This window comes from Gracilinanus agilis, chromosome 4 (assembly GCF_016433145.1).
Source record: "Gracilinanus agilis isolate LMUSP501 chromosome 4, AgileGrace, whole genome shotgun sequence".
NCBI classification, from domain to species: Eukaryota; Metazoa; Chordata; class Mammalia; order Didelphimorphia; family Didelphidae; genus Gracilinanus; species Gracilinanus agilis.
This window is the reverse complement of record NC_058133.1, coordinates 242,977,697-242,988,758: the sequence shown is the minus strand read 5'-3', so window position 1 is coordinate 242,988,758 and position 11,062 is coordinate 242,977,697.

Sequence of the window (11,062 nt, the reverse complement as noted above, 5' to 3'; positions counted from 1 at the left end):
CAATGAGGAGGAGTTTGGACAGAAGCCCAAGGAAGCTTCTTGCAATCTCTGAGGAAAAGAACCTGGCTAGAATAAAAGCCACATAATGGAGCAGGGAAATAACTGCTTATTTCTAAGAAATCAATTCTGGTGTAAGGGAACAAGTGCATTAATTGCCCCTTTCAGAAAACTCTTTCAGAAGATCCTTTTTAAAGAAAGAAAATCCTTTAAGTGCCCATAAAAAAGTTCATTTGCACTCTTTAACTGTTTATGAAACTCAACAATAAAGATTTAAGAATAGACTGAGTGATGGAACAAAAAAATTATACCGTTGAGCTCCTTTTTCCTTTGGCTTCTGTGTAAATGGAATTAGCTCTAGTCCATTCATAGTCAAAACTCTACTTACCCAAGATGATATCATCCTCACCTCCATTAGTGGGAGGGGAGATGAGTTACCCACACGTGACAATAAGTAACAAATCAAGAATAAGGGACTGCCCTTTGGGCAGTCCAAATCAGTGTAGAGGCTGCCATTTGTCTACTTGAATTAAAGGTGGACCCACAGGAAGTAACAAGAGACACTATTTCTTCAAGTATGTTGGTTACTTCCAGTTGAGGCAGTTCCCGCTTTGAACTTGGTGCTGAAGGTTCTCAGCTGAGACCTCAGACTGCTTCCACTCTGAATTATCACGTGGGTAAGTTAGGCTGACTTCCTTGGCCTACCTTGGTGTTTCCAAACTCTGCCTTAAGTAGGCTTATAGCCTCTCTGATTGCTATGGTCTTGTGGCTTGTAGTTTAGTTTAATTAGTCTTTTAACCTTCTCTCTCCATCCAGGCTTCTGCAGGCCTGGACTAGTCTCTTCCTCTCTCTATTTCCCTACCTTTTACCTTCCTAATTGTAAATAAACTACCTTAAACCCGATCCTGACTTGGGTCTATTTTAATTATGGAATCAATCTGAATTGTTGATTCCTGGTGGCCACACTTTAAATATATATCTATAAAATACCTAAAATCTCCCTCTTACACTTCCAAGAAGGTAAGGCATTCCTAGAAAAAGAGTTGTTTTTGCCCCTTCCTGGTATAACCAGACTGAGGTCTCAATGATGTACTTAGAGAGAGTAGAGAACAATTTTAAAGAAATCATTGAAAATATAGGATGATGAGCTATAAGTAACTGTCACAGTTAAAACCTAGAAAATACACATGTACACACACGTATTGTTGGCAGTTTTCAGAAGGTAATGGACCTTAACTATTGCTTTCTTTTCTATTCTCCTAACTTATGTAATGACTATTGAAAATATTTTCTCTCTAAGATTGCTGATTTAGAGTAAAGAAGACTTGAATTCAAATCTGATCCTAGATACTTAATAGTTGTGTAGTCCTAAGTAAGTAACAAATATTGTGGCCTCAGTTTCCTTATCTATAAAATAAGCATAATAGTTCCTATATCCCAGACCTGTTGTGATAATATTTAAAGCACTTTTCAAACTTTTAAGTATTATAAAAATGAGAGCTTTCATTTATTTTAATGCAACCTCTAAATTTAGAAACAGAAACTCTAGCTTTGTACTTTTTAGAGAAGATATAAACCATCTAGCATCAACGTTTTTACCTTTTCATCTCTATTCCCCAAAACTACTCATCATTTCCTAAATTCTTTCTTCTCCATGGTCACAGAAAAGAGGTATCCCTATACCTCATAAAGGCTAATTTCTTTACTTCTATCTTATTCTATTCTACCTCTTGGATCCAACTATCTTGTTTCCTCTATCTCATATATTCTCAATCTCTTCTTTTCCTCTTAGTATCATATGATCATAGCCTTATAATTGAAAGGGACCTTATTATCCACTTAGTCTTATCCACATTTTTCAGATAAAGAAAATGAGGCCTACATATATTAAAGGATTTTCCTAATCTCACATTGGTAGTAAATGACAGAATCAGGATTTAGATCACATCAATCAAAACCTAGTATAAATCAACTATCACCTACTATTTGTTTAGTGCTAAGCTCCAAAAGATACAAGTATAGAGGAAAAAAACACTTAGCTTACAAGGAATTTACATTCTAATGCATGACACAATAATTAAATAAATAAATGTACACAACAGAACTTTCAGGTCATGTGACCAGCAAGATAGAGGACAAGACACTCTCCAGACTCTTTTAACTGAAAAATAAAAATAAAAAGAATTATTCACCAGAAGTAGAAACATTATGGCTATACCAATAGGCCAAGAAAGCAAGAAACCTATCAAGGTTATGAATTAAAATTATGAGTTAATAGTGGAGAGACCATGCTCACTCATTAAATCTCTCCCCATACCCTTCCTAGCTCCAACTCATCCCACAAGTTGCACTGGAGAAACTCAGCAGTTTTCCTGCTGGTGTTACAATCTCTGCTGGTGACAAGATCTTAAACTATACTATAAAGCAGTGATCAGATCAGATTAGATTTTAGCAGTCTAAGAAATAGAAGGGTGGATCAGTGGAATAGATTAGGGATAAATGACCTCAGCAATCTAGTGTTTGATAAACTAAAACATCCCAGCTTTTGGGATATGAACTCACTATTTGACAAAAACTGCTGTGAAAATTGGAAAACAGTATGGCAAAAATAGGGTTTAGATCTCACACCCTATACAAAGGTAAGGTCAAAATGAGAATATGATTTAAACATAGAGTGATATTATGAGTGATTATTATATATATGTTATTAGTTAGGGGAACATAGAATAGTTTACCTGTCAGATTTATGGAGAAGGGAAGAATTTATGACCAAACAAGAGATAGAGAACATTACAAGATATAAAATAATTTTAATTATACTAAATTAAAGAGGTTTTGTATGAATAAAACCAAAGTAACTAAGATTAGAAGGTAAATAATAAGCTGGGAAAAATTTATAACAAATTTCTCTGATAAAGGTCTCATTTCTCAAATATGTAAAGAACTAAGTCAAATTTATAAGAATCCAAGTAACTCCCCAACTGATAAATGGTCAAGAATATGAATAGGCAATCTTCAAATGAAGAAATCAAAACTATCAATAATCATAAGAAAAATTGTTCTAAATCCCTCTTGATAAGAGAAATGCAAATTAAAACAATTCTGAGGTACTACCTCAAACCTATCAGATTGTTCAATATGACAGTAAAGGAAAATGTAAATGTTGGAGAGAATGTGGCAAAACTGGGACAGTAATGCATTGTTGGTGGAGTTGTTAACTGATCCAAACACTCTGGAGGGCAATTTGGAATTATGCTCAAAGGGCTTTATGTCTGTATCCTAAAGAGATAAAAAAAAATGGAAAAGGGTCTGTTTGTACAAAAATATTTATAGCTTCCTTTTTTGTGGTGACAAAGAACTGGAAAATAAAGAGGTGTCCATCAATTGGTGAATGGCTGAATAAATTGTGATATATGATGGTGATGGAATACTATTGTGCTTATAAGGAATGAGGAATAGGATGATTTCAGAAAGAGCTGAAAAGACCTACATGAACCAAGGCAGAGTGAAAAAAGCAGAAGCAGGAGAACATTATATATAGTAAGTGAAATAATGTTGAACGATCGAGTGTGATAGATTTTGCTACTAACAGCAATACAAGGACAATTCTGAGGGACTTGTGGAAAAGAATGCTATCCACCTCCAGAGAAATAACTATTGGAGTAGAAATGCAGATGAAAACATGATTTATCACTTCTTTATTTGGATATATGTTTTGGGGATTTGGTTTTATAAAATTATTCACTTACAGAAATGAATAATATGGAAATATTGAATTGCTTGTCAGCTCCAAGAGGTGGAAAGGAAGAAGGGAGGGAGACAATATGGATCATGTAACTTTGGAAAACTTATGCAGAAATTTATTATTAAAATAAAATAAAAAATCTTTGCTGGTGAACCCTGCTTCTGACCTTAGACTAATATTTGCTGGAAAATACAATAGACCTCAACCTTGCCTGGCCATTTCCATAACAGGTGAGGAGATACTAAAGGGTAGGACCATATAGCTAAATCCATTTAGTCAATGAACTAAAGTAGTAAGGGAAAACTGTGGCAAAATACCAAAAGAAACTTGGCGCCAGGACTGAGTCCAGTGAAGTATAGGAGAAGATTGAGATTAGTTTTGAATTCCAGCCCTGAGGGCAGGATGAGAGCATGGTAAATCAAAGGGAAAGGAATCAAAAAGTGAGCAGTAGGGAATGGAAGGAAGTAACAGTAAAAACCATCAAAGATCTCAGAAGGAAGAAAACAACTAAAAATATGAAATACTAGCAAATAAACCAACAAAGAAGATACTAAAATCATGAGAAAATGACTACAAAGGCTTGTATTGTTTGAATTAATTTTTTTTTACCTGGAATCTCTAGATTTTTGTTACAAATAAGTTTTGGGACTTTTCATTTTGAAACTTCAGGAGATGATTGTTGAATTCATTCTATTTTCATTTTGCTCTCAGGTTCTATGATTTCTGGATATATTTCTAAGATTTCTTGCAATACAGTGTATAAGCTTTTGGGAGTGAGGGAGTGACCGTGTTCAGATATTTCAATGATTCATAATTTTTTTTTCTCTTTCACCTGTTTTCCAGGTCAGTTGTTTTTACTCTGAGATACATTACATTTTCTTCTCTCCTCTTTTTTATTTTAGTTTTTTTTTTACTTTATTTTGGTATTTTATTGACTTGGGGAGTTATTGGTTTCTATTCTGATTTTCAAGGAATTGTTTTTTGGATAAGGTTTTGTACCTGAATCTCTAATATAGAACTGGGTAGTGACTGACAAAATCCCCTATTGGCACCTGTTCCCATGATGGTGTCCTGTGTAAGATTATCCAATAACTCCAAGTATAATTTTTATAAGATTTATTACTAATCACTTGAAGTAAAAGAAATAAAAATATAGAAGTAAAAGTCTGAGTAAAGAGAAGTCTTTCCAGCCGTGTTAGCAGGAAAAAAAGAGAGCAGCAGAGTTACACATAAAACTTTATCTCCAAAACATAAGGACAAAATGTGAGAATGAAAATGGGATGTTGGGAATTGGAGTCCTGGGGAGCAGATTCTAATTACACACCTGATATGGATCTGGGATTTCTTCTTGCTCCATTGTACAGATTCTTTTATGGGTGCTGTGGGGGCAGTCTTGACCAGACATCTTTCCCAGTGTCTGCCTGTCTCTCTGCCTGTCTCTCTCTGTGCTGCTCTGTAACTTTTTATTGGATATGTTTTTCACGATTTGTTCTGGTGCATTTTCTAGGTCTGTTTGGAGAAGTTTCTCCAAATAAAAACTGCAAAGACAAATGAAACTAAACCAATGTCTGATGAAAAATATGAATTTCTAAGAAAGCATAAAATTGCAATAATGCAATGCAATAACAAATTAGGTGTATAAGAGAAGAAATTAAATGAAAATATATGACAGGGAGACATGTAGCAAAGATGGTGGAAAAAGTACAGGGACCTGCCTGATGTATTTCAAAATACCTTCCTCACAACTTTGATATAACATCTCAAAATTAATTCTAGAGGGGCAGAATCCACAAAAGGACAAGGTGAAACAATTTTCCAGCCTAAGAAAACTTAGAAGATTGACAGAAAAGGCCTGTTACACTAGGATGGGAAGAGTGCTGACCAATGTGTTACAGCAGGCTCCACTTTGGTAAGCCAGTGCAGGCCTTGAGGCCCGGGAAATCAACAGCAAATGTTTCCAGAGCTCTCAAACCTCACAGTAAGGGGATCAGACAACTAATCAGAAGATTACAGATTTTACAGAGATTATACACTTTCTAGCTCTGGGTATAAGACTGTGTTGCACTGCCCATACACAAATGCCTAGAGATGAGAACTCCTGGGTTCAAATCTGGCCTCAGATACTACCTAGCTGTGTTAGGGAAGTCACCTAACCATCATTGCTTAGCCCTTACCACCCTTCTGCTTTGGAACCAACACACAATACTGATTCTTAGACAGAAGGTAAGGGTTTTTTGTTTTTTAATTCACAAAGATTTAAAATAGAAGACTATAGCAAAAATCTATTCTGTGTTTTGGGAGAACCCAAAATATCAAATATAACAATCATAACATCACAGCAGAAATAGATTTGTTAATCAAATTCCCATTTAATATGAGAAAAAAGAGGAAAACTAGACTATACTAAAAGGTGCCATAGCAAATGATATAAAATCACTACTTACTTTATATATAGAAATATATGTATATGCATATATGTATATGTATACACTCAATAACATGGCACATAAAAATATTTAAAGGAAAATCTAAAGGAGTTATAACAGTAGTTCCCAAACTTTTTTGGCCTATCGCCCCCTTTTCAGAAAAAATATTACTTAATGCCCTTGGAAATTAATTTTTTTAAATTTTAATAGCAATTAATAGGAAAGATAAATGCACCTGTGGCCATCACCACTCTCCTGGATCGCTGCAGCACCCACCAGAGGGTGATGATGCCCACTTTGGGAATCACCGAATTATAAAGAGAAACAAATAGTAAAAGCTAGTTTGGGGAGAAACCTCAGTGTATCCTCTTTCAGACTTCAAAAAATCTAAACAAACAAAAAAAAAAGAAGACAAACATGAAACAATTAAGGTTGTGAATAGAATTTTAGAAAAAATAGATATGATAAAGTCTGGCAATTGTTGGTTAGGATTAGAAAGTTTATACACATTTTTCAATTGTACAAGGTACTTTACAAAGAGGCCAACATAAAAGGATTAAAACTGTTGGATATAAAATGACTTAATCCTCAACATTGGGTGGGAGACAAAACCAAGATGACAGAGTAAAATAAAGGGAAGTACAGCTAAACTCCCCCAACACAACTCCCCCCAAAAGATCTAGAAAATGTACTAGACAAAGTCCTGATCAGAAAATGAAAGTAAAAAATCACTGTCATGTTTACAACTCAGGACAGCATAGGGAGACACAAAGAAATGTCTATAAACACTGAAAATGTTTCTGGCAAGACGAGTATAACAGAGCATATGGAAACTTAAAGATAATCAAAACTATTCGCTGGGACAAAAAGAGGTCCCATTCTTTCTCACAAGTTCCTCTGAATTGTCCTGGGTCATTGCTACTAGTAGAAAAGGCCATTACATTCGATTGTGCCAAAATGTATCAGTCTCTGTGCACAATGTTCTCCTGGTTCTGTTCCTTTCACTCTGCATCAATTCCTGGAGGTATTTCACCAGTTCACATAGAAATATTCCAGTTCACCATTCCTTTCAGCACAATAATATTCCATCACCACCATATACCACAATTTGTTCAGCCATTCACAAATAAGTGGACACCTCCTTGTTTTCCAATTTTTTGCCACCTCAAAGAGCACGGCTATAAATATTTTTGTACAAGTAATTTTCCCTCTTACAAACCCAGCAGTGATCTGGCTGGATCAAAGGGGAGGCAGTATTTTAAAGCCCTTTGCACATAATTCCAAATTGCCCTCCAGAATGGTTGGATTAATTCACAACTCCATCAGCAGTGCCCCAATTTTGCCACATCTCCTTCAAAATTTATCACTTTCCTTTGCTGCCATATTAGCCAGTCTGCTACATGTAAGGTAGTACCTCAGAGTTGTTTTTATTTACATTTCTTTAATCAGGAGGATTTTAGAACACTTTTTCATGTGCTTATTGATAATTTTGATTTGGTTACATTGGTTTTGTTTGTACAAAAACTTTTCAATTTAATGTAATCAAAGTAATTCATTTTACATTTTAGAATGTCCTCTATCTCCTGCTTGGTCTTAAATTACTTTCTTTTCCACAGATCTCATTGGTATATTATTCTATGTTCTCCTAATTTATTTCTGATTTCACTTTTTATATTTAAATCATTTACCCATTTTGAATTTATCTTGGTATAGGATCTAAACCTAATTTTCCGTACTGTTTTCCAATTTTCCCAGCTGTTTTTGCCAAATAGTGAGTTCTTGTCCCAAAAGCTGGGATATTTGGGTTTATTGAACACAAGCTTGCTGAGGTCATCTACCCCTAGTTTATTCCATTAATCCACCCTTCTGTCTCTTAGCCAGTACCATATTGTTTTGTTGACCACTACTTTATAGTACAGTTTAAGACCTGGTACTGATAGACCCACATTCTTCACATTTTTAAAAAAAATTCCTAGATATCATTGATTTCATTCTTCCAGATGAACTTCATTATATTTTTTCTGATTCTATAAAAAGTTTTTTGATAGTTTGATAGGTATTGCACTGAATAAGTAGATTAATTTGTGTAAGATTGTCATTTTTATTATGTTAGCTCATCCTACCTATGAGTAATTAATGTTTTTCCAACTATTTAGATCGAGTTTTAATTGTGTAGAATGTGTTTTGGAGTTGTGTTCATATAATTCCTGTGTTTGTCTTGGCAGATAGATTTCTAAATGTTTTATATTGTCTAGAGTGATTTTAAATGGAGTTTCTCTTTCTAACTCTTGCTACTGAGTTTTGTTGGAAATATACAGAAATGCTGATGATTTATGAGGGTTTATCTTGTACCCTGCAACTTTTCTAGAGTTGTTAATTATTTCCACTAGCCTTTTAGTTGATTTTCTAGGATTCTATGATATCATCTGCAAAGAATGATAGTTTTAGTTTCCTCATTGCCTACTTTAATCCCTTCAATTTCTTGTCTTCTCTAATTGCTACAGCTAGTGTTCTAGTACAATGTTAAATAATAGAGATGATAATAGACATCCTTGCTTCACTCCTGATCTTATTGGGAAGGCTTCTAACTTGTCTCCATTGCAGATGATACTTGCTGATAGTTTTAAAAATATACTGTTTATTATTTATAGGAAAGGTCCTTCTATTCCTATACTTGCTAGTGTTTTCAATAGGAATGAGTGTTGTATTTTATCAAAGGCTTTTTCTGCATTGATTAAGATAATCATGTAGTTTATGTTGGTTTCATTATTGATATAGTCAATTATGTGGATGATTTTTCTAATATTAAACCATCCTTGCATTCCTGGTATGAATCTCACCTGGTCATAGTGAATAATCCTGGTAATAACTTGCTGTAGTCTTTTTGCTAGTATTTTATTTGAGATTTTTGCATCTATGTTCATTAAGGAAATTGGTCTTTAATTTCCTTTTTTTTTTTTTTGTTTTTGGTCTGCCTGGCTTTGGAATCAATACAATAGCCATGTCATAAAAAGAATTCGGTAAGACTTCTTCTCTGCTTATTTTGTCAAATAATTCGTATAGTATTGTGATTAATTGTTCTTTAAATGTTTGAAAGAATTGATTTATGAATCCATCTGGCTGTGGGAATTTTTTCTTCTTTCTTTTCTTCTTTTTTTTCTTTCTTAAACCCTTAACTTCTGTGTATTGGCTAATAGGTGGAAGAATGGGGGTCAAGTGACTTGCCCAGAGTCACACAGCTGGGAAGTGTCTGAGGCTGGATTTGAACCTAGGACCTCCATCTCTAGGCCTGACTCTCAATCTACTTAGTGACCCAGCTGCCCCTGTGGGAATTTTTTCTTAGGAAGAACCTTGATGGCTTGTTCAATTTCTTTTTCTGAGATGGGATTATTTAAGTATTTGATTTCTTCTTCTGTTAATCTAGACAATTTATATTTTTGTAAATATTCACCCATTTCAGCTAGATTGTCATATTTATTGCCATATAATCGGGCAAAATAGTTCTTAGTAATTACCTTAATTTGCTCTTCATTAGAGGTAAGATCACCCTTTTCATCTTTGATACTGTTAATTTGCTTCTCTTCTTTCTTTTTGTTATTAGATTAACCAGTACTTTATCTATTTTATTTGGTTTTTTTCAAAGTTCTAGCTCCTAATCTTATTTATTAGTTTGATAAATCTTTTACCTTCAATTTTATTAATTTCTCCTTTAATTTTCAGGATTTCCAATTTAGTTTTTATCTGGGGATTTTAATTTATTCTTTTTCTAATTTTTTAAGTTGCAAGCCCAATTCATTGATCTCTTCCCTCTCAATTTTGTTGCTATAGGCACTCGGATACATAAATTTTCCCCTGAGTACTGTTTTGGCTATATCCCATAGATTTTGATATGTTGTCTCCTCATTGTCATTCTCTTTAATGAAGTTCATAATTGTTTCTATGATTTGTTTTTTGACCCACCAGTTTTGAAGAATTAAATTAGTTTCCAATTAATTTTAAATTTGCCTTTCCATGGACCCTTGTTAATTATAATTTTTATTGCATTATGATCTGAAAAAGTGGCATTTATTATTTTTGCTTTTCTGCTTTAGTTTGCAATATTTCTATCCCCTATTTACATAATTGATCTTTGTATATGTACCATGTATATGCCATGTACTGCTGAAAAGGATATATATTCCTTTTAATCCCTGTTCAATTTTCTCCAGATTTCTATTAACTCTACTTTGTCTAGCATTTCATTTACTTCACTAACTTCTTTCTTATTTATTTTTGCATTGATTTATCTAGTTCTGATAGCAGAAGGTTGAGGTCCTCCACTAGTATGGTTGTGTTATCTATTTCCTCCTTGAGCTCCTTCAATTTCCTTTTGAAATCTAGTTGCTATACCATTTGGTGCATAAATGTGAGTAATGATATTACTTCATTGTTTATAGTGCCCTTTATCAAAATGTAATTTACTTCCTTATCTCTTTTAAACAGATAAATTTGTACTTTAGCTTTGTCTGGTATCATGATTGCTACTCCTGTTTTTTTTTTTTACTTTAGATGACGCACAATAAATCTTGCTCCAGACTTTTGCCTTGGATCTGTATGTGTTGCCCTGCCTCAGTTGTGTTTCTTGTAAACAACATATAGTAGGATTCTTTTTTAATGCACTCTGCTTTCTGCTTCCATTTTATGGGTGAGTTCATCCATTCACATTCAGTATTATGGTTACTGTGTATTGCCCTTCCTCATAGTATCACCTTTAAATCCTGTTCTATTCCTTTTCTTTCTGTTCCTCCTCATTAGCATTTTGTTTTTTGTTACTCTCCTCCACTTCCTCCTCCATCCAATTTCCTCCCTCTTCCCTTGTCTTCTTCCCCTTCTACTTCTCTGTGGGGTAAGATAG